Below are 23176 nucleotides of genomic sequence, written 5' to 3'. Positions count from 1 at the left end.
TGATTGCATTCAGTGATCCACTCTTTAAATGAGTTGTTCGTAATTTCCTTTTGGAGTTATACCATTTCAAATGTTTACTTAGTTATTGTCTGGAAGTGTCATGAAGGTGGCTGAAAGCAAATCTTACTAGTGTGTAGTGGAGGTGATTTGTAAGATTTGACTATTTTACTGTGGGTGCTTCCCTTCAGTAATGCAATTCCTGTTATTATGAATCTTGCAAGTATGGACAGTTACAAGGTGTTCCTTAAAAAATAAAGTGCATCTCAAAACGAACTATAATTTCATTAAAACTAATTCCCTCCGTGTGCAACAGTGATAGGATTGATTGTGCTTCGCAGCTGTCCCTAGGAATAAAGAGAATACTTTGACATGCAACAACTTTGGACTTGGTATTTACTCAGGATCAGAACCATGGTACTGGAGTTTCACTGGGAGCCTATAGAAGGATATACACTGATAACATATATAATTAAACATATTGGTATAGTTGGGTACTCTATTATATATTAATCCAAATTTGGTGAAAGACTTTTCAGAGAGGCTGGGGAACAGGAATGTGCTAACAACATTTTGAAGAGTATAATTGCAGAAGCCAATCTGATTCCTCTAGCAGGAGCATGAAGGATTTGATTACGTAGAAACAACCCCAGCATCTAAATGAATTTCTTCTTATTTATACAAGGAGACTGAATGTCAGAAGAACAGACTCACATATACCAAGTCCGGAATGGACATTTTGTCAGAGTATTCCCTTTTTTCAGAGGAATGGCAGTCTTGAAGTTGGTATATATGTGTTTGGGGAGTGTGGGAGGCTTGCCTCTACATCAGGGGTGCAGGGGGGCTTAACCCTGCAAAAAAAAGAAGTTTATTAAGAAAAGAGTGATCATCATAGTTTACTCTTTTCCTTGGTTTTGGCCTTTTTATCAGCTTGTCTCATCTCTGCATTTCAAGGCAAACATGCCATAATCAAAGGTGATGGGATTAGTTGAAAAACACAAAGGCACAGAAGCAGTCTCACCATTTTTTTAGCAAAACATCTTCTTGTGCAAAGCAGATAATAAAAAAAAACAGTTATGGAAAGCATGACTATAAGGGTGCAAACTATGCCAAAGCACTGTGACCAATTATCCAGTAAGATCTGTCTGCAAACACATCTTCCACTAGTTTCCTGTAGGAATTGCCTATAATCACATAGCACCCAGCACCTCTCAACAGCACCAGTTCTTTCATATTGAAAAGCTAGAACCCTGCCACCATTGTCACAATCTGCTCTTCTTTTACACTTAGCCACATAAAACAAGTACATGATAACTACAGAAAAATGACTGTCTGGTCAGTGGCTCAATTGTAGTTGGTTCTCATTGCAATCAGAATGAGCTGAGGCTCTGTAGCTTGAAGCGTACACTTTTTATTGGTACTCAGTGGGTAACATTTAGTGGCGTAGGCTGTCATGTGGCTGCTTACATCATCAGTATTGTTTTGGCGACTGGGACAGTTGTCAAAACTTATAGTTTCTTTGGTATACCCTCCTGGAAGGCTTTTTCTGCTCAATGTTTTGTTCATGAGGTACTCAATAGTGTCATTATCTACTTACTGAAGAAGGTATGTTCCATCAGAGTTGGAAGACATCTAATTCAGATTAATAGGAAGAAAGAAGTAGATTTCATGTAGATAGTTAACAGGCATTGTTTGTTAAGCTATATGGATTAATGTGAGTGTACTTCCATTTAACTCTGTAATTTCTTACTGATAAGTAGTTCTAAATGCATGTTATTGTACCTTGGCACTATATAAAGTGTATACTATGATATGAAGGAGGGTATTGAAGGACTTGAGTAAACCAAAGAAGATGGCTCCCTAGACCTGACCTACATTTAAACTATTCTGAATAAATTCACTAAACAAGAATGAGATAGTTTTGACAATATTGCCTTTCCAGAATCCATGCTGAGGTGGAGATATGCTACTTGTAAAATGGAGAAAATACACAAGATGAGAGTGAATTATCCATTCAAAAATTTTTGATTTCTCTTTAATAGGCAAATAGGCCTAAAGATAGATACCTTGCAAGAATTGTAATCTTTATGCTGTGAAACACATTATGCCTCTTCCCACTACTTAGGAGCTACCCTTTCTGAGGTTTATAAAAGCTGTCAAAGGAATGGCTAAGAGTAGGTAACAATATTTAATTACCTGGATATAGTCCATTGGTAGCACAGAAATCTTTAGTTTTACCCAAAGAGGTTCCTGAATTTCAAAACACTTGTCCTTTATAGGCAACACTAATGTTACATTCAGTTAATTGATTCAGTATGGTTGTTTCTTGATAAAGTGAAGAAAGGTGGAACCACTGTTTCATTTTCTTGAAAATGCTTTATTTGTAGTATTATCTTTAGAAGAGAGCAAGGCAGAGAGTGTTGTTTGCTTACCAAGGTAGACTAAGGAATGTACTCCTTTATTGAAGCCTTTGAATAATGTATAATCTTGTTCTTACATATCTTTCAGAGGCTGAAGTGAATGGACAGAGGTAGAAGTAGCATGGACACCATCCCTGGGATTCACAAAGCTTGCACCAGGTGCAGGAGTAGCGTTGGTGTTCCAACACCAAATATGGCCACTGAACAATGCAGGTGCAAGCTGTTTTCACATGCACTACCTGCATACGCTATGCCGGCACAGCTCTCGGCTCCTGTATGCTAATCACCCCATTTCCAGCAGTGTAGCATGCAAATGAGGGTAGTTAGCGATCCAGGAAGTGGTGCAAGCATGGTGTAAGCATGCAGAAATGTAAACCATAAAACACGGTTTACATTACTGCAAACATAAAATTGGAGCCATGTCAGCCGGCCAAACACATGTATTATATTGTTAATATATGCCAATGGCTAAATATATAGCCATTGGCATAAAAAATGTACACAATTTAAAAATAACATTATTATTTTTTCTGCGCTATCGCAAAGTTTAAAGCGTAGGGCAGTGGCGCTCAAATGGGATCATAAGAAAAATAGAAAAAACGAAAATTAAACTGCAATGTATCATGATTTCCCTGTAATAGGCATGTTGTACCACACCATGGTGCAAGGGTTGCTAAGGGGCTGTGTTAGTGTTATGCGCGGTTTCTAGGAATTAGTAGGCAATCTAATGCAAATGAGAGTAGTTATACTGAATCACAGATTCCCCCCTGATGTAAGGATGCACCTCACGGTGTAGTGTTATAACACCGAGGTGTGACCATGAGATAAAGATGACATCAAGAGAGGGGTGTGTCACATTTGCTGTAAGCACATTGGAGCAATGCCAATCTGGTTTGCCCATAGCTAAGCAAAGCTAAAGGACAGGGGTATTTTTAACTGGCTGTAGCTTTGCCTTGCTGAGAGCACACAAGGTAACTGAGTATGCATGTGAACGGAGATGTAAACAGGTATGCGCGGTGTGGACAGGAGATGAAACAGGAAGGATATATGAAAAAAATAAAGAAATGCTGCAGCAGGGAAATTGGAGTACAAATGAGTAATTAACACCTAGGAACCTACAGTGGGTCATTAACAACAGCTAGCAAGGCTGCTAGCAGCTACCCACAAAACAGGAAAGGGGAGGGGGTGTACTGCAAAGAAAACAGTAAAGTGTCACAGCAGAACAAAGTAGAATTACATTATATCAGCTACATAACACACTTTGCAGCACACGACTGGGTAGGGGAGTTTCAAGACAATAAAGCTGGTGGGTGGATGCATGCCTGACAATGGGAGGGGATCTAGATTTAAAAAGGAATTAAATGTCAAAAGATGAATCAAGCCAGGCAAGCATAACTCCACACTACAGCCCCCACACTTGCAGTAATCAATGCAAAACCCATAAGTAAGATACCCTTGCAGCTAGAACTGCTCACACACAGCTAATTACATCAGCAGCATCTATAGCACAATAGTATAAAGTGTGAAAGCACCTCACACACACTTGTGTTTTCCCATACACACTGCACCATTGGTGTATACAAACAGGGAAGTTTTAATATGTACATGTTAGGGGCTGCCATTGCTTTGATCCACCAGCATGTGATGGAGACTGAAGGTGGTGAGGAGGATGATGCTGACAACCATTGCAGGCACCAGAGGAGGAGAAGAGTGTTCAGACCCAGGGTAATCTACCAGGGGCTACATGATCTGGAGATAGAGCATTGCAGGGTGGACAGGGACACACTACAGCAACTTGTGTAGCTGTGCCGGCCACGCCTCAGAGCCAGAACAAACAGAGGGGAACCCATCCCAGTGGATACCAAGGTATGTGTAAGCTTGAGAATACTAGCCACAGGTAACTTTCAAAGGCCAACTGGGGATTTCATGGGGATCTCACAGGCATCAGCATCCAGGGTACTCCACCAGTTCCTGGATGCCATTTTACCACATGCCAGTGAGCACATATACTTCCCCCAAATGCAGGAGGAGTTGGCCAGCAATATGCATCTCTTCCACCATGTGGCAGAATACCCAGAGGTACTGGGTGCAATAGACTGCACGCACATACACATCAAGTCACCACCCGGTGAGCAGGGTAGGCACTACATAAACTGCAAGGGATACCCCTCCATCAACTGCCAGGTCATGTGCAATGGCCAGGGCATTATCATGGATGTGTGTGCTGGCAGCCCTGGAAGCTATCACGACTCCCACATTTGGCATGCCTCACAGCTGTATCAGGCGTTTGCCATGGGGGACATCCCATATGGCCATCTGGTGGGGGATGCTGGCTATGCACTGGAAACGTAGATGATGACACCCATCAGAAATGCACACACACCCATGCAAGAACACCATAATGAGGCACATGCGCAAATTAGAATCATCATAGAGCGTGTGTTTGGGATGCTCAAATCATGATGCTCAATCCATTGCTTGGACATATCCGGTGGAGCCTTGCAGTACTCTCCAGCCACATGTGCCCACATCTTCATAGTATGTGCCATGCTACACAATATGATCCTGTGGAAACAGCTGCAGCAGGGACAGAATGGTGAAGGCCCAAACAGCCCACCACCATTGCCAAGGGCCCCACAGGCACAGAGGGACTCAGACCATGAGCCCCCTGAGCCAGCCCCTGTAGGCAGATGGAGGCATGCCCAGTATGCCCATGCCTTGGCAAGGAGGGAACGTATAGCACACACACTGACAGTGTAGGCACCTAGGGAATGACACTTTTCCCCACCTGCACACACAGTAAAAATGGATGGCACACACACAAGACTACCTGTAAATCGTCATGTATCGGCAGTCTACTGTGTACATCCAACATAGGCAGCCCACAACTATTGCACACACAACTGCTATTGGCACAAGGTAAGTCAACACCTGCACAGTAAATTAAGCTATCAGCATGTATTGTTACTGTATGTATAGGTTCATAGGTTCATAGGAAGGTACCAGGCTAACTGCATGAGGGCATTCATAAGCCTAGCCAGAATGTGTCAGTTTTTGCCACCCCATTGATTAATTAACTGTCCCTCTGTCGAGCAGAGCCAATGGTGGGATTCCTGGGGTGTATCTACCATTCCCAATCCACTCTTCAAGGTTTCTCTTGAAGAGTGTTAGTGAGGGGCTCTGTATAATGTAATTAGGGATGTTGTTCCAAAGCATGGGGAGTCTCTGTGACAGGAATCTGTCCCTCTAGCATGTTCTAGTTATTGTTGTGGCAAGGTTTAGCTCACTAGAGTGCGTGGCTCACTGTGACATGGATTTCCTTAGGTGGAGCATATCCATTAAGTCTGAGTTGGACATGGCTTTGTAGGCCAGCAGAGATAATCTCTGAGTAAACGAGATGCCACTGAGTACAGCTGGAGTTTATTCAGTCTGGCTGCATAGGACATATGTTTGAGGTCAGTAATCTTCTTTGCGAGGTACTCTTGTGGTCTTTCCAGCTGTTGGAAGTGTCTTCTGAGCTACATCCCAAATGGGGTATTATACTCTATGATGGGCCTGATGAGTGATGAGTAAAGGGGCACTATAACCTCAGTATATCTAGCTGCGAACCCTTTAGTAAGTAGATGGCCTACATAGAAGGATGTCCTAACTACTATGGCGATATGAATGTCAAAGGAGAGATTACTATCTACCTTAGTCCCCAGATCTCTTATTAACTTGTCTGTATTAAGTGGGCTGCTACCTATGTGGTAATTTGTGGGTGTTTCATTTTCCAAAATGGAATGACTATGCATTTTGTGACATTTAGCTTCAGGCCATGACTCTGACACCCTGTGTCGGTCTCCCTGAGGGCCTTTTGAAGGATGTCTGTGTCAGCTGGACTGTCAGTTATGGCTCCCAGTTTGCAGTCATTGATAAACCTGGTCAGCCATAGTCCACCTTGTGTTTGCCTGTACCTCTGAGAAGTATATACCAAACAGTAGGGGTCCCAGGACTGAGCCCTGTGTGACACCAGTTGTGACTGGTTAAGAGTTGGACCTGGAGGCCACTAGTCTTACCATGTGGGTTCTGTCTGTAAGCCAGTTGGCAACCCATCCTGTGACGTAGGGGTTTATGTTCAGGCTAGAGAGTTTATCAATAATACCCGAGTGGGGAAAGGTGTCAAAAGCCTTGGCAAGGTCCAGGTAGGATGTGTGAACCACCTCTCCCCTTGTCTATTGCCTGGGTGACTGTCTGTAAGATGTCAACCAGGTTCAGTAGGCATGATGTGCCCTCAACCAAGAAGACCTGGGTTAGGTCAAGTTTTTGGAGGTTACCAATGTCTTTGTTAATGAGTTCCATGATGATGCACTTCATAGCCATGCAGATCAGGCTAGTCAGGCTTATGGGGCGGTAGTTACCATGGTCAGTTGTGGCTCCTCCTTTCTGGATTGGAATAACCGTTGCTATTTGCCATTCTATGGGCATGTAGCTTGTGGGGAGGCTGAGGTTGAAAAGCTTATTTAGGTGGGGGGTTGGTTTGTCTTGTAGTGTTTGCAAGACGCAGCCTGGGACACCATCTGGCCCCAGTGACGCTGTGTTTGCCTTTTGAGAGGGCTATTTTCACATGTGCATCTGTGATTTCTGGGATACTGTACTTTCCATGCATTGTTGTGTGCCCTTTAGGGGTTGATATGGGGGTGATGTTTGCACCGAATGTATCTGCAAGGTTGTTGGTGATATCAGTAGGTTCAGTATATTTTGTGCTATATTGCACCGGCAGAGTGCAAATCTGTGAGTTACCACTTAGATTCTTGACATAGCCAAAGAAGACTTTGTGGTTATCTATCTAATCCTTGGCTATTTCCCTTTTGAAGTTAGCCTTGGATGATTACATGAGGGACCATTGTTCCTTACTAATACTGGTCAGGGATGTCCTTCCTTCTTGAGAGTTTCTTTTATTTCTGGACTACTGCCCTCCTTCTGTTGTATAGCCTGTTTATTGCAGGGGTCCACCAGACTGGTGTCCTTGTCTTGGAGGAGTGAGTCTTGGTTTACCAGGGATGGCACTATCCATAGATCATTGTAGGTACTCATAGAGTGCATTTGTAAATCATTCTGCATCTTGGGCAATGTTTTCCCTTAGTGTGGGGGCTGTGAAACTTCCCACCTCTGTCTTTAGTAGTGTGAAGTTAGCTGTAGGAAAGGTTTTCACTGTGGTTTCCTTGGGTGGGGGAGATGGTGGGGTGTGAACATCCACAGTGAATAGTTTATGGTCAGATCTAACCAGTGACGGGTTTACCTCTGCTGTGTTGCACCTGTCGCTCATGTTGGTGATTTGATAATATTAGTATGTTTCCACCTCTGGTTGGGGAGTTTGCTATCTGATCCAAGGCATTTGAGTTGATAAATTCCAGGAAGCGCTGGGCTAGGAATTAAGTACTCGAGTAGTTTTCCCAGTTAATAGTAGGGTAGTTGAAATCATCCAATATCAGGGTGTTCAGTAGGACCGTCATGTTTTCCACTGTCTCCAGGAAGGTGGAGTGGTTCTGGTTCATGGAGGGTTATCTGTAGCAGGCCACAATTTGCATTGCAGCTTTGGCTGATGTTAGCTGCACATGGATGATCACAGAGGTATCATGCTGAACCATTAACCTGGAGGTGTAGGCATCCTTGATTAATATGGATACACCCCCTCCATTTCAGTGCCAGTCCATGTTCTGTGGCTGAAATGTATAGTATGAGTTGTAGTCCAGTAGTGCTGGGGTGCTCTCAGGACCCTTAAAGCAGGTTTCAGTTACTGCAGAGATGTTGACGCTGTCCATACCAAGGAGTGCTGTGAATGCGTGCATGTTGTGATTTCAACTCCTGGCACTGAGTAGCATAACCCTCATTGTTTTACTTTTTTGTGCTGTGTATGGAGGAGGGTTTCACCTTTGAGCCTTGCCTAAAAAAGGCACCATGGGGGCGGCAAGAGCCTTGGCCAGTATTCAAAAGCCTAAGAGCACCAGGTGCAAGCCGGTTTGGTATTGTTGCATGCATGTTTCCCATCTGTGCTTGTTTCTCGCCTTTCCTGTAGGTAACCTACTGGTAAGCAATAGAAAGCCTTAAACTGATACAAGCTTTCTAGCTTCCAAGAGAGACTTTTGGAGTGGTTAAGTATCAGTGTTCTGCATGTTCTTGCTGTACTGAACAGTTTTATGCCAACATGCTGATTACTCACTGTATATTGTGATCTGAAAGCTTTGTTTATTCACATATTGTATTTCATTGATGGCCTGCACCTTAGAGGTTCACAGGTAGGTACTAAGTTATCCACCCAAGGGCATTTAGAAGCATAGCTGCAGTGTGTTGGCTTTCTCCACCCCATTGATCAATTAACTGAGCCTCTGTCAAGCATAGCCAATGAATTGATTCCAGGCAGAGGTGCCGCAAGCTGTTGAAGACTGGGGGGGTGGAGGGTGATAGGGGCACTTAGTGATCTAAACAGGGCATGTTAACGTGAAAACTCCACACCATTCAATTTCCCCAACAGGTCTTGCAGCTGTAAAACTGGGAGGGCTCCCCCTCGGTTGTAGAGTTCTGGCACACATGATCTCAGGGGCGTATAGTCCGTTACCCATTCACCCATCAAGGTTTCTCTTGAAGAGTGTCAGTGAGGGGCTATGCCTAATGTAGTTAGGAATTTTATTTTATATTCTCCCCTTTCATGTTATTATTTCAAGAGTATGTGAAGCTCAGTGGGTTTGCATGCCACTGTCTTTGCTTAGCCTAGCTTACAAATAGAAATCATCTAACTAGAAAAATAGATAGAAGCAACATTAATGTCAATAGTGTAGTGGTTAGATCATTTGCATAGTATCTATGCATTTGCGGTTCAAATCCCAATAAAGTCAGAGATGTGTGTTATGTTAAAAAGTATACCTTAACCACAGTTTGCATATTTAGGTAGTAATCTTCAGTTTAATAAACATTTGAAACACCCATATAAACCCATGTGTGCCCGAGAGTAAAGGCAACAGAGATTGTAATGTTATGTAAGCACATAGTGAGATGTTACTACACTTAAGTATATATATCCTGAGTAGTTACTGGATGTAACCATGTTTGCGCGCACAGGTTATACGCTTTTAGATTTCATTTAACTGTGTTTAACTGCCACCTTAATGTTGCACAATCACTTTTAAACATGCTTACAATTGCTTAAAAGAGCCATATTCTGGCCTAAAAAAAGTTAAACCATCACAGGTCTTAAACCCTGGACCATGCACACCATAATCACTGGACTTCCCACTATGCCATCTGAGCTGTATACATGTTTCATGGGTTTTTGAATACACCTTTTACTACAGGCATTCCACAGTACTGACAACAAATGGGACAGTCACTTTGTGTACATATGTACAGTACATTGTAATGTACTGTAGTTTGTGAATCAACATATACAACTCTACATATGTTTAACTGTTTAAAATTAATACTAAATATATATATATATATATATATATATATATATATATATATATATATATGCATGTCAGTGCTGTATGCAAATATATATATATATATATATATATATATATATATATATATATATATATATATATATATATATACAGACACATCTATAGCCATATATATCAATGGTTTACTATTGTTTATTCAAACAGAAAAGCATTTTCCATTCAAATAAACAAATAGCAATACTGAAAGTAAAAAAAAATACTTTTCACAATGTCGAACCAAATGTTCGACACATTTGACTTGACATTGTTGTCGAAACCACCACGTGATAGCCGTATAGGAGCTAATGTAAATCAAACTCTTATACAGCTATCACTGCTTCACCCCCCACACCCCCTACTTATATATTCTAACTCCAAGATTGTACTACAGTCGGGATGTGGATGAATTTCCACTCCCCACTCTACCGCGATCTCTGTGCAGATAGTCGATTTCCACTTATGTGAATGCAGTTGTGCATTCGTATAAGTGGAGTTGACTATCTGGTGCAAAAGTGCTTTTGTGTTCGACATTTTGTTTTTCGGCACATTGCAGCCAATAGAATGTCGTTCACACAAACAATAGTAAACCTATATAAACATCTATGAACACACTTCGTGACACAGAAGCAATCCAAAGAAATTGAAGTGTACACAAAACACATGCAGCTCTGGTATTATAACAATTAATATTAACTTAATTCACCATAGAAGGGATGGTTGTTCTGTATGTGGAGTTTGGGGTGAGGAAGGAATGATGGGTAATGAAATTATGCATCAAGGAGAGCTTGGGTTGGATGTTCAATACGTGAACTGGAGGTGTATACATGGAGTATGGGGACAATAAAAAAGGACACAAAACCAGAACCATGCTCATCCCTAATACACCCTGTCAGGTCACATTGCAACACATAATTCTACAAACATATGAACATTAACATGTATTATACATATGTACACCAATTGACTGCCACATTTGTTTTCAGTAGTGAGGAATGCTTGTAGTAAAAGGTATATTCTAAAAACCATAACATTTGTACATATCTCAGATGCCTTATTGGAAAAGTCAGTGACTGTGGTGTTCATGGTCCTGGGTTCAAGTCCTGCATGGGCTGTTTATTTTAATTTTTATGAGGGCCAGAATAAGGGCTGTTCGATGCAGGTTGATTAAGGCACTTTTAAGCAGTTGTAAGTGGGTTTGTGTGATGATAAGCGGCGCTTAAACACGGTTAAACGGATAAGCACCTCACAGGTGTAACCTTTGCTTACCGTCGCGCAGAACATGAGTAGACTAGCTTACAACTGTTTAATTGTGCATTAATTACGCTTTCCCTAGCAATGCCTGCTCTGAGAAGTAAAATAACAACCACTACCAGGATTAACCTGCCACTAAGCTACCTGAGATGTACCTATATCAGTTGTGTTTTCAGACAGGTTAAAATACAAAAGGGAAGATTGTGTGGAAATAAGTCAAACTGCCATGTACCCAATGAAAGGTGTATGCTATATAGATATATGTATATATTATATATACAGATGTACAGATATATATATATATATATATATATATATATATATATATATATATATATATATATATATATATATATGTATATAGATACATGTGAATGTATAGTGATATACATATATATAGACAGGTTAAAAACATCTACACATCTATGGAGGTACATATAAACATATGCAATAATATATATTACTGGTACATAAAGATGTATATTATATATATACATACATACATGTGTGTATACAGCATCTGAAGTGTTCAAATCTGAGTATAACATGGACCATAGCAATCACACATTCTCCCCCCCCCCAAACAATATGAACATAACATATGAAGAGTATATGCCAGTACACTATTACAAATATGTCATACGGTCATGAGCCAAATAGGGTTAGTCACCAACACAACTACGACTGCAAATACACAGACATCTTTTATTTAGCAGATTTTTATTACATTCCGATGTATGGCCAAAAGGATTCAAAGACTAACATTGCCTGCATGCAATACAGGAAGCATTTAACGGTGCCTTAATAAATCAGCCTGCAATTATCATAGTATTTGTCCACTAAGGGGCAGGTGTTCACATAGGGAAAGAACCCACACACACATATTTCTATATGTATAAAAGCAGTGTCTACACACCTGCATCTGCTATGTATACCCACCTTCTCCCCCACACCCAAACTAATTACAATACATACTGTCATACCATTACCAATTATTCACCATTACCAATTATTCACCCATTGTATGACATCTGCTGAAACCTTGACATACCTGGACAGAGTCACACTAACATGGCCCTGTGTGAAATAGTTGCTGTTATATAATGGAACAGCTGCTGATGTTACAGGGTTTGTTTGAACGAATCTTGTTTCAGAGGGTTGAAAAGCAATTACACCTGGAAGTTTTGCCAATTACTGATCATCAGCACTGTATGATACACATTAACACCAAACTAAAGATGTCTGGTGAGCACACTGTAAAACCCCTAACATTATATGCATAGCCATACAGTCTTGAGCTGGTCAAACAACCTGGTCAGACTGAAACATATGTAGAAGTATTAGGTATAGACAAACCCTGCACAAGTAGCAATGTTCAGAAATATAACAGCAGTACTCACATGTAGACAAAAATGTCTAGACATTCCACACAATATAGTTGAGTTTGTCTCCATACAGCTGTTGCAATAGATTCCAGACCACACTTCCAGGCTATCTTCCTCACAAGTAAGGCAAAGGGGCAACGCCCAATTGCAGTACTTGATTATACTCCACTGTTGCCATGGTATTGGCTAATGGAGTAGCTACACAGCTGATGTGCATGTAATTAACTACTTTGGAACACCAATTGGTGATCAGGATAGCACATGGTACTGACTAACTATGAAAGGATGGCTTGTCACACATTCAAACCATCTGTATATACCTGCAGAACATTACAAAATACCCCAAAAAGAAATAAAACAAAGACCGAAATAAATAATATACCACTCAATAACACCTCCAATTACCAATAAGGTATGTATAAATTGTAGTATGTCTATGTATGTAGTACCTGTTCTGTAATAATTACAGTGTAATCAATGCATATAGTGGAAATAGCTATATTGTAATAATGTATTGCTGAGCAGTAGTTATGCCTGTAGTATTCTATGTGTGCACTGCTGTAGGTCACAAGGCAAACTCCTCATACACCACAAGAGATGATATATTTGGGCTTGGAATTCATTATTTATTTTCCAGCCACTGTCTGTGTCAGGGTTGGTCCAACAAGTATGTTCTATAACAGGGGATAGTATATGCTGATATACTGTAACAGTAGACATATGTATGGGTGTATAAGTGAGATGAACATGTCGAAGGTGAGCTTACTTTGCAAATATAATTTGCATTGAGCGATAATGTGCCAATAACTATGTAATGTACAGTATCCTAGGCAGATCTGTCTCATCTGTATTCTATTTTACATAGCATTTGTGTTATGTTGTGCAAACATTAGTTATGTCTGTTGGCCATTACAATACTCAATAACAGGATACATATGAATTGTATTCATCTGACAGTTTAGCAGCATGATAGCAAAGACATTTGGAAGAGTTAGGTAACTATCCATGCACATAACACATGTAATATCCACCTCTCTAGTATCGTTTGCAAGCAATAACAGCTGTGCATGAGTACACGTTATGCAAATGTATTGTGACCCTTATTGCAGGGCTGGGCCAAATGACTATGTGCATACCTACATAGAGTGAATATTGCGAGTACAGACCCACTGGTTGAACTTTCATGTTTGTGTAGCCTAACATCTCATTGCCAACCTAACAGCTGCTTCCAAATACTGTATGTAAGGTTGTGCACAGTACTGGTAATGAAACAAGTTGCATATCATCTTTAACTCCAGTGTAATATCTGCAGTAAGAGTGTAAGATGTAGGAGACTGCTGCTCATGTGTAATAGCTGCTTCATAGGTGATGGCGTACACTATCTGATTATATCCTGATCATGTTGATAGTGGCAGCAGAGTCTATTGATACTTGACTCTGTTTGGGGAGTGGGTGTCCATGCCCAACAGACCTCATGGCTCTGGTGGATATGTGTGTATATATCCAGAAAAGGATACAGACCTGTTGACACTTGCATCATCTGTAATCAACTATCAGGATGTGATGTGCTCCTCAGATGAGGATTGCTGCTAAAGTTAGCGACTATGTTTCTGTAATAGCCAGTGTTTTCACGTCCATAACTCAAATATGTACTTGTGAGCATCACCGTCTAAAACATCTTTATAAGCAATAAGTAAACTAAATACTGTACTTGGTACTTGTAGTACTGAATGCTTATACAGGCATGTCCACTAGTCAGCTACTGGTGTTTAGTAATGTCAGCTTTGTCAGCTTTGTGTATGTGGCCATCCTGGAGTAATGTAATTTCTATGCCATGTACACTGCCAAACCCACCTAACACCACACCCCACACATTGTCTGGGATGCAGCTACAGAGGCAAGCTGGAAGGCAGTCCACTCTACAGCCATGACTGGACTGGACAGTCATGTGGTGTTGGTTAACACATGCATCTCATCACCACACTCAACACATACCCTTACCAGAACACAGTAAGGGCACCCACACATACCACCAGAAAGCACACACATTCACAGAGGCTTCCAAGTATCTCACCAAGCAAGGGACCTCCCAAGCTGGAATAGACAGACAACAAATTACACAAACTGTATGACATAGATTGCAAAACTGTACCACTCCTCAGAACATGTGGCCAGAAACATGCCCAACAGTACTCATTTGTGAATGCAAAGTTTAGCACTATGTCACACACCAAGCTATATGAGGGCAAACATACTGTGAGCTGCCTGTCTGCCATGATTAGCCACATACCCATACATTCAGACCACCTTTTGAACTGTACACATGGCTCTGGCATATTCCATGTTGTTGTGCAGGACCTGAGATTCCGTAGCCTGTGCTGCATGGAAGCACACATGTAGGAACTGTCAGGTCTTGTAGCCCATGCAAGTATGTCCCAAGGCCTGGGTAGCAGTTTGCCATTGCCCAGAATGATATGGCAGTACAGGGACAAAAGGATTATATTCCCCAATTGTCTAGTGTACTGGTGTAATCCAAAGGGTATCCAGTATCTCTCTGCCTGGGATAACATGGTTGACAGACCATGATGCTTTGCCAGACAGGGCCTGCACCTGTCACCCCTGGGAATCTGGATACTGGCTAGGGCTCATGCTTTCCCTATAGTGCCTTCATCATGCAAGGTTCAAGTGACAATTCCACTGCTGTAAAGGGGACAGCCAAGCAATAAACTGTGTGTCTAGCTACTCAATGATACATTTTGGAAACTCAATATGGACTCACTTACATCAATCCTTAACATGGATAACATATCTCTGCAGTGACAGGTATGGTTCAAGGCTCCAGAGAGCACCCCTGCATGACCATGTTATAACACATACCTCACCTCTTGGCTATTATCCTTTATTGGAACACACAGGCCACAGATGTGTCCATATTCCTGAAGGATATGTACACCCCCAGGCTAGTTGCACTTGCATAACATCAGATGCATTATGCTGAGCAACTACCTCTGTGCCAAAGTGGAATACAAATTGCACCTTGCTACAGATCACCCACCATGCCTCTGAATTCTCAACTGTCATATTGTGCTGTAATGGGGAATATTAGGTTTGAGACAGAAAACCATAACAATGGCTACTCTCAACTATCCCACTATTAACTGGGAAGACTCCTCATGTACCAACACCTGTGCTCAATGCATGTTGGATTTCATTACCACAATGACCTGGATCACAATAGTCACACAAACATGACTAACATTATGCTACACATAGTCAGTCTCCAAAGCCAATGCTATGCTTCTTAAGACAGAAGTGGTGAATGTCATGGCACCCATGCAGATGGACAATGCATGTGCAAATGCTGAATCCTACACAAATGCACTTTAAGCACTGACATTAGTGCAGTGATTGTGCTATTGAAACAGAACCAAGATTCAACCAAACACAAACAGGAAAGCAAACTGGTGGTACCCTGCTATAAAATGTACCACAGAAGGTAGAAACTTTTGCAAGAGTGAACACACATGAGTGGAGGTGATCCCTGGTCAGCCTCAGTAAGATTTAGATACACCATATAAGACCACACAAAGCCACTGTGAAACTAATTGGCCACATATTATGAGGCCAACCACAAATCATTCTATAGGTGTGTTATTAATCATAATGGCAACAACAACACCTGCCCTGCTTCACAGCACTATGGCATGAAAAGTACTGCACCTACAGAAATAGCACTTGTTCATCCAGATAGGGTCTGTGACAACTTAAACCCACTCTCATCTCCCCCTCAACAGGTACATATATTTATATATTCGTGTACACTACAAAGTCCCTGTAATAACAACTATGCAGGTACAGGCTGCACTCTCTAAATCCATACATACAGTCTTTGAGACATGGTGTGATGACCGCATGTCAAATATATCAGTAAACCTGTGGATAAGTTCTGTGGCACTGCTTGAACTGGCCACTGAAAGCTACCTGTCTATTGGCTACAGCTAGGTAACCTTTCAGCCTTTGCTCATACATGGCCCAGGGCATATAGCCTACTAGTTCACTATGGCCATACATACTATAGTTGATATCCAACCCTGCAAATACCATCAAGCTAGCCATTGTCCCATGTGTTTCACATGTGCAACACAGGTAATACATGGCAGGATGCTATACTGCTGTACAGTGCCATGTAGATGTATATGGCAATACACATACATGTACAACTTGCTGTGAGCAAGATTGCAGGGTCACAGGTCATGCCCCTTAAGGCTGTGTATGACTATATATGTGACATATACATAGCATTAAGGTCTCTTGCATTAATGTCAACACATCCAGCCATGTGCTAATAGGTAAAGACACCAGTACAGGCAAACAGACATGCCCACATCAAGACAACATCCACATGAAGTATGAGCAATGTCATCACTTGACACACACATATATGGTGATAACATGAAATCACTAGTAAGTGTCAAATGCATGTGAGTTAAAAATGTCAGTGGTGTTAGACTCATGCAGATTTGCAAAGCCATATTTCTAATTATAATAAATGTGATAAACATGTATGTGCAGCTGTATTTCTGTACTTCTCTGTGAGCTACTGTGATCTGTCACTGTCATAATGTCTGCCAGGTATTGCTGTGTGCCAGGCTGCCACCGTACAGCCACATGGAGGATGAGGTCCTCATTCCATACCTCTTTGACAACCATGAGACACTTTTCAGACATGTGCCACAGGATGCACAGTAACGGGATGCCCAGTGGGAGGAACTTCATAGGAGGGAAAATGATGTTGGTGGCCACATTCACACTTATCAGCAGGTGTGCCACCACTGCACTGACTTAATTAGATGGGCGAAACAGCGTGCAAACATAATCACCAGGGAACAAGCTGCAACAGGTGGGGGGGCCACTCACCCAGCCCCCACTCACACATACTGAGGAGCTCCTGGCCACCCTGGGGACACCTGCAGAACTCCATCCACAAGCTTCAGCTGGTATTGTGGAGGTGGGTGTCTCACAACCACTGAGCTAGGAGTTGGCTGGTAAGTCACTACTGCACATATAACACAACTATATTTAATAGAGATACATGTGTTACTGTAAATTATTTAACTTAACATCATATGCAAAGCATGTATGTACACGTGCCACATACTATAGTTTGCTACTCTATGTATGCACAGATGCGCATACTGCATACTATAGTCTATTGCACTGGCGTATGTGCCAACATGCACATTGCACCCTGTAGCTATCACACAGGTGTGGATAATGATCTTACTGCTCTGACACGGCTATTTAGGTACCTCTGGAATTTTGCAACAGCAGCAGCTGGTTGCTGGTGAGTTTGTTATTACTTATCAGGCTTGATAATGCACAGATCATATAAATGCATGCTATCTGCCATGTGGCCATTTAACACATGTACACATTATGTATGGTGATACTGTTAATATATACAGGTCAGACCTGCAGTGCATCACAGTGGTTACTCATTTGGAATATTTGAAGACTATATGAAACACCTACACTAAACCTTACAAACTGTCATTGCCAGATGTGTGGACAGCTGTAAATACAATGGTGGAGGTGTGGTTCACTGTAGGGACATGTACTACAGATCAGCATCACACATGTGGGGAATACAAACAGTACTATACAGAGAGCATATGTGTGCACACACTCTATATGTTTTGGAGCTGGATTATGACAATCCAACAGGATTCACCCTTGTACCATACCATTGCTATGAATGCCACACAATGTCATCTGCTATCTGACATGTCCATGACATTTTGTGGGCTGACTGCAACACAGGTTAACTATCCTGCAAAACATATCTCACATCCCAAACATACCACCCTTTGTCTGCATAAACCTGTCCTCAGTGGAGCATATGACATCTACAGGTGTATGTCATATGGGACAACACTGACATATGAAATAGATGACCATCACAACCATTGGCAAAACATGTTTACACATAGCCATGGAGGATGGCCAGAGACATGAAGCAACACAGACAGTAGAAGGGATGTACATGTGTGTACAACCTGTTGTACATTGGCTCAACACAATACAACGATGGCCTTTAAGTAATAGTTATATTGCAGATGTGACACACTAAACATCATACAGGGCTATGCACACCTTGTGTAGGCATAACATCAAAGCACAACAAAACATGTCTTGAACATTTTGAGTGTGTCACGACATGAAAGCTTTAACCTATACAGTATCCAAATACATACATGTGTTGTACAACATACACATACAACCACATCAGGCCACAAATACAGTACATTCACCTTGCTGGTGGCAGACATCACTGTCATGGTTGCTCCTCATGTGTGTGAGGTACACAGATGGCATGTGGAATATGGCGTACTGCACAGTTACCCATGTCTGGGCATAGTTGCCAGACATCCACAATATGATTGCAGATGTGCAGGGGTGTCATCTGTATACCCTTCAGTAACCTGTGTCACACATTCCACATTAGGGTTTAGTGTGTATACACCTCAGTGACGTGGGTCACAGTCCACATTAGATATGTATTGTATCTGAACACAGTCATGGCTATGAATTGTGTCTGTAACTCACATTGTATAGCAATAGTGAAGCCACATGATGCCATGCAATGGCTATGCACATCAGCTTGATGTGCAGTATGTCACTGTATATCTGTAGGGTGGACTGACAACATTGTGTCAGCTGAAGGTCCATGCTAATATAACATGACCCTGCAGTGGGACACCAGTACCTCACTGTATGTTTGAAAGGACACCATTGTGTTAAACATGTATGCATTTCATTCATCATGTCAGCAGAAGACATGTCATACTACATGTGATTGGCAAGGTCATATGCCACACATCAGGCCGGTGTACTGTTAACCTGTGCTGGTCTGTGGCACCATTGCAAAGTAGGGACAGCCATGTCAAACATGTGTGTAGAGCCACATGCACATTGTCTGTAGACTCAGCTCAGGAGTAAGCAGAATAATGAACAGACATGCACTGTTTATGGGGAGATATGCAAGCTAGGGCTCTGGCAAACATAGTATTCACACAACATACCCTTCTGCTCATGTCCTCCTCACACATAGGGACAGTGGCCAACACAAAGCATCACTGGCAGATGTACCCAGGTCAGCGATGGTCTGTTACAATGTGGGGTATGGTGCACAAAACATGGCAGTGTGGTGCAACGGTACATAGTGCATGCATTGTGTTGCAGGTTTGGGGCATAACCTACTAACACAAATTGTACAACACAGGGATGTATGCTAACTACTACTATAATTGTGTAAGCTGCATGCCTTCTGCCATAACACATGCATGCTGTTGTGTGTAACCCAGGGATGTATGATAACTACCAATATAATTGTCTAAGCTGAATGCCTTCTGCTATATCACATGCATGTTGCATGCCGTTGGGTGCCATATCATGTGTCTGCCTGTGTCTGTCTGTGTCTGCCTGTGTGTCTGTCTCTGTGTGTCTGTACTGTGATGTATAACTGGTAATGTACAGTTGTTGTCCTCCCCTCACAGGTGTTCATGTAGGTGTATTGGCCTCCTGCGGTCCACCTGATGTTAGTATCCCCACAGACTCTAGCAGTGATGATGAAAGTATGATTGAGGCACAGGCAGGGTTGTCAGGGGCTGAATCTGTGCCATTGGTCGGCATTCCACCTGCATCCCCCTCATCCCCGCACATGGTTGTCATGCCTACACATACCCCATCACCAGTGGCCATAGTGGAAGGGCAGGTGGTGGGTGGTAGCATGGAACAGGAAAGTGTGGAGACTATGGAAGGTGGGTCTGCACACCATGATCCCAGCCAACTGACTGGTGATGTCCCACACAGGCATGTGTCCAGGGCTGCTCATAGGGGGGCTTCTGGCCAACATGCCCCTGCAAGACATAACACATCAGCTGGTGTCACCAGACACATGTTTCAGGCTGTAATGCAGACACAGGCATGTTTTGAATGGCACAACAGAGAAGGTCTGAGACTTCAGAGAGCTGCTGTCCATTCTTTAACTGACAACATCCAGGTAATTACAAATGTTCACCATCAGCTTGCAGATGTTTTGGATAGATGATTGTGTCACATGGTGGGATTCCTTGACCATGCCACGTCGATACTCGAGCATGGAATGTCTGTGCTAGAACATCTGGTGAGAGTAAAGCATTGGGCACGTGGACGTAGGCCAGCTACACCAACTGTTGAAGGTGTACGTGAACATGCTACTTCACATGCCCGCTCCCATAGTGGCAGTAGCAGCAGCAGTGCAGCTGATGCTGTGCTGTCCACACCAGGACACAGCAGGCCATGTGCACGTGGTCCTGGATGGTTCCAACAGGGACACGGTTCCAGTGGACATGTGTCATCAGACAGTACCCAATCTGGACCTCTGCCTGGTAGTGGCTGTGCAACCCCTGGCAGGCGCAGGTCACGTGGCTGTGGCCGGACACCGTGAACTATACAACCTGCCCTGTACAGTCTGCAGCTGTCAGTAATACCCCTGTGTAGACCAGCCACATGCCAGATCAGTGTGCATACATACACACACACACCAGAAACAAATGTAGGGCACCTCAACACATACACGCATAACATCCACACACACCCAGTGAGATAAAAGACCTTAACCCATACACATGATGTCATCCAATGGTACAGCCTAGACCTCTGGCAAACATTATCACCCTGTGCATATGATGATGTCTGTGCCACATCCCTGTCATCCATACCATCGGTGCAGGGACATGGTCATATGGTCTGATGCACAGGGTGAACATACTAGGAAGACAATTGTAGATTACCATTGTTGAATAGTATTGACAGGCAGCAGACATACCATGTACTAAAATTTTAGAATGCATTTTGTACTGTTGACAGTATGTATCATGTGTAACACAGTAACTGCATGCTGATCTTGATGTTCTGCCTTCCTCTTTTAGGTATAATTGCATGTGCCAAATATGTGCATACAGACTAAAGGGAGATGCCAATGCTTTCAGTTAGTGTTCCATATGTAACTTTAGACTACTCACAGGTCTGTATGACAATACCTGCATGCACTTTGTAGCTTCCACATCACAGTTATACTCTCCCAAGTTTCAAACATGTTTACTGATCTAATGGTCCAAGAGCATGATAGCTGTGTAGTAAGCTACTATAGCCAGAGCCTCTCATCCATACTGGGTGACATCACAGGTATAGTTACCCGGAGAGGGGAGGAGGTAAAAAAGTGGTTCAGCAGATAACAAGGGTAAAGGCCAGTTGAAAAGGTGGTTTATGTTTGGAAAGCAGTTATACCCGCTCTCATGACAGGAAGCAAACACACAGACACACTCAAACACTCAGGGATTCACAAATACAGAAACACACACTCAGACACACACACACACACACACACACACACACACACACACACACACACACACACACACACACAGTTGCCGGTGTTGGGATTAGAGCCCCTGCCCATGTACAAATCATTATTATAGTACTACACAGTTACGAGACATGCCACAGAGATTACACATTTACAGGCTGTCAGAATGGCCCTCTACGATTGAAGACATCCACAGGGATACTAGATTGCGGTGAGTGTATGTGGGGAGGGGGGTATATCAGTAGACTATGGTAAAACAACCCTCACCCCAGGGCTTACACATTTACAGGTAGTTAGAATGCACTTTTAAGATTGATGACATCAACTGGGATACTAGATTAAAGTGAGTGGATGTGGGGAGGGGGTTTTATCATTTGAGTATGGTAAAATACAGCCTCACTCCAATGATCAGACAGCCATACACATACACACACACACATGCACACACACACACAGACACACACACACACACACACACACACACACACACACACACACACACACACACACACACACACACACACACACTGTGGCATTCACACAAATATACACCTAAGTCACACACATACAGACACTTGACATGTGTGAGATTCAAACCCCTGCCTATGTCTTGCTTTCTACACTTCACTCTGTACAGATGTGTAGAACAGTGTACAGGAGAGTAAAAATCATTGGGGATGTATTACCCACCATACGTGACATATATGGGCACACACCCACACTTGCCAGCACTGGGAATCAAACACCTGCCTATCTCATGATAGGTATGACAGAGTTACAGCACTATTACACATGCTACAAAGCTTACTGACATTTACCTTTGCCAACTGTGCTGACATATGCACAATATATGCACATGGGAGGTGTTTCTGTTACAGGTGTCAAGAGGTTTACCTTCAGTGTCACCCTTACTGCATTCTACTTTGTGTGTCTTCCCCTTCAATTAACAACACCAGAGCTTAGCAGTTACACAGGTTATTGTAGAAATGGTTGTAACACACCTATGAGCTGTCTTCAGTAATCATTCATCTGCAAAGTAGCCCCACCACTTAGTAGTTATGTCCAAACATCTGTCCATACCTAAAGTATAGCTTACTGTACTTTGAGCATATCACCATATACACTTGGCAATGTTGAGGCTGCATTGCAGCTGCATGATGTACTAAGACAACAGTCACCTTTAAACATCAGACACTCCACACACATGGAATCTAAGCACACATCAATACA

Source organism: Protopterus annectens, chromosome 12.part0 (assembly GCF_019279795.1).
Source record: "Protopterus annectens isolate FY-2018-M chromosome 12.part0, PAN1.0, whole genome shotgun sequence".
In the NCBI taxonomy this organism is placed as follows: Eukaryota; Metazoa; Chordata; order Ceratodontiformes; family Protopteridae; genus Protopterus; species Protopterus annectens.
This window is presented reverse-complemented; position numbering follows the sequence as displayed.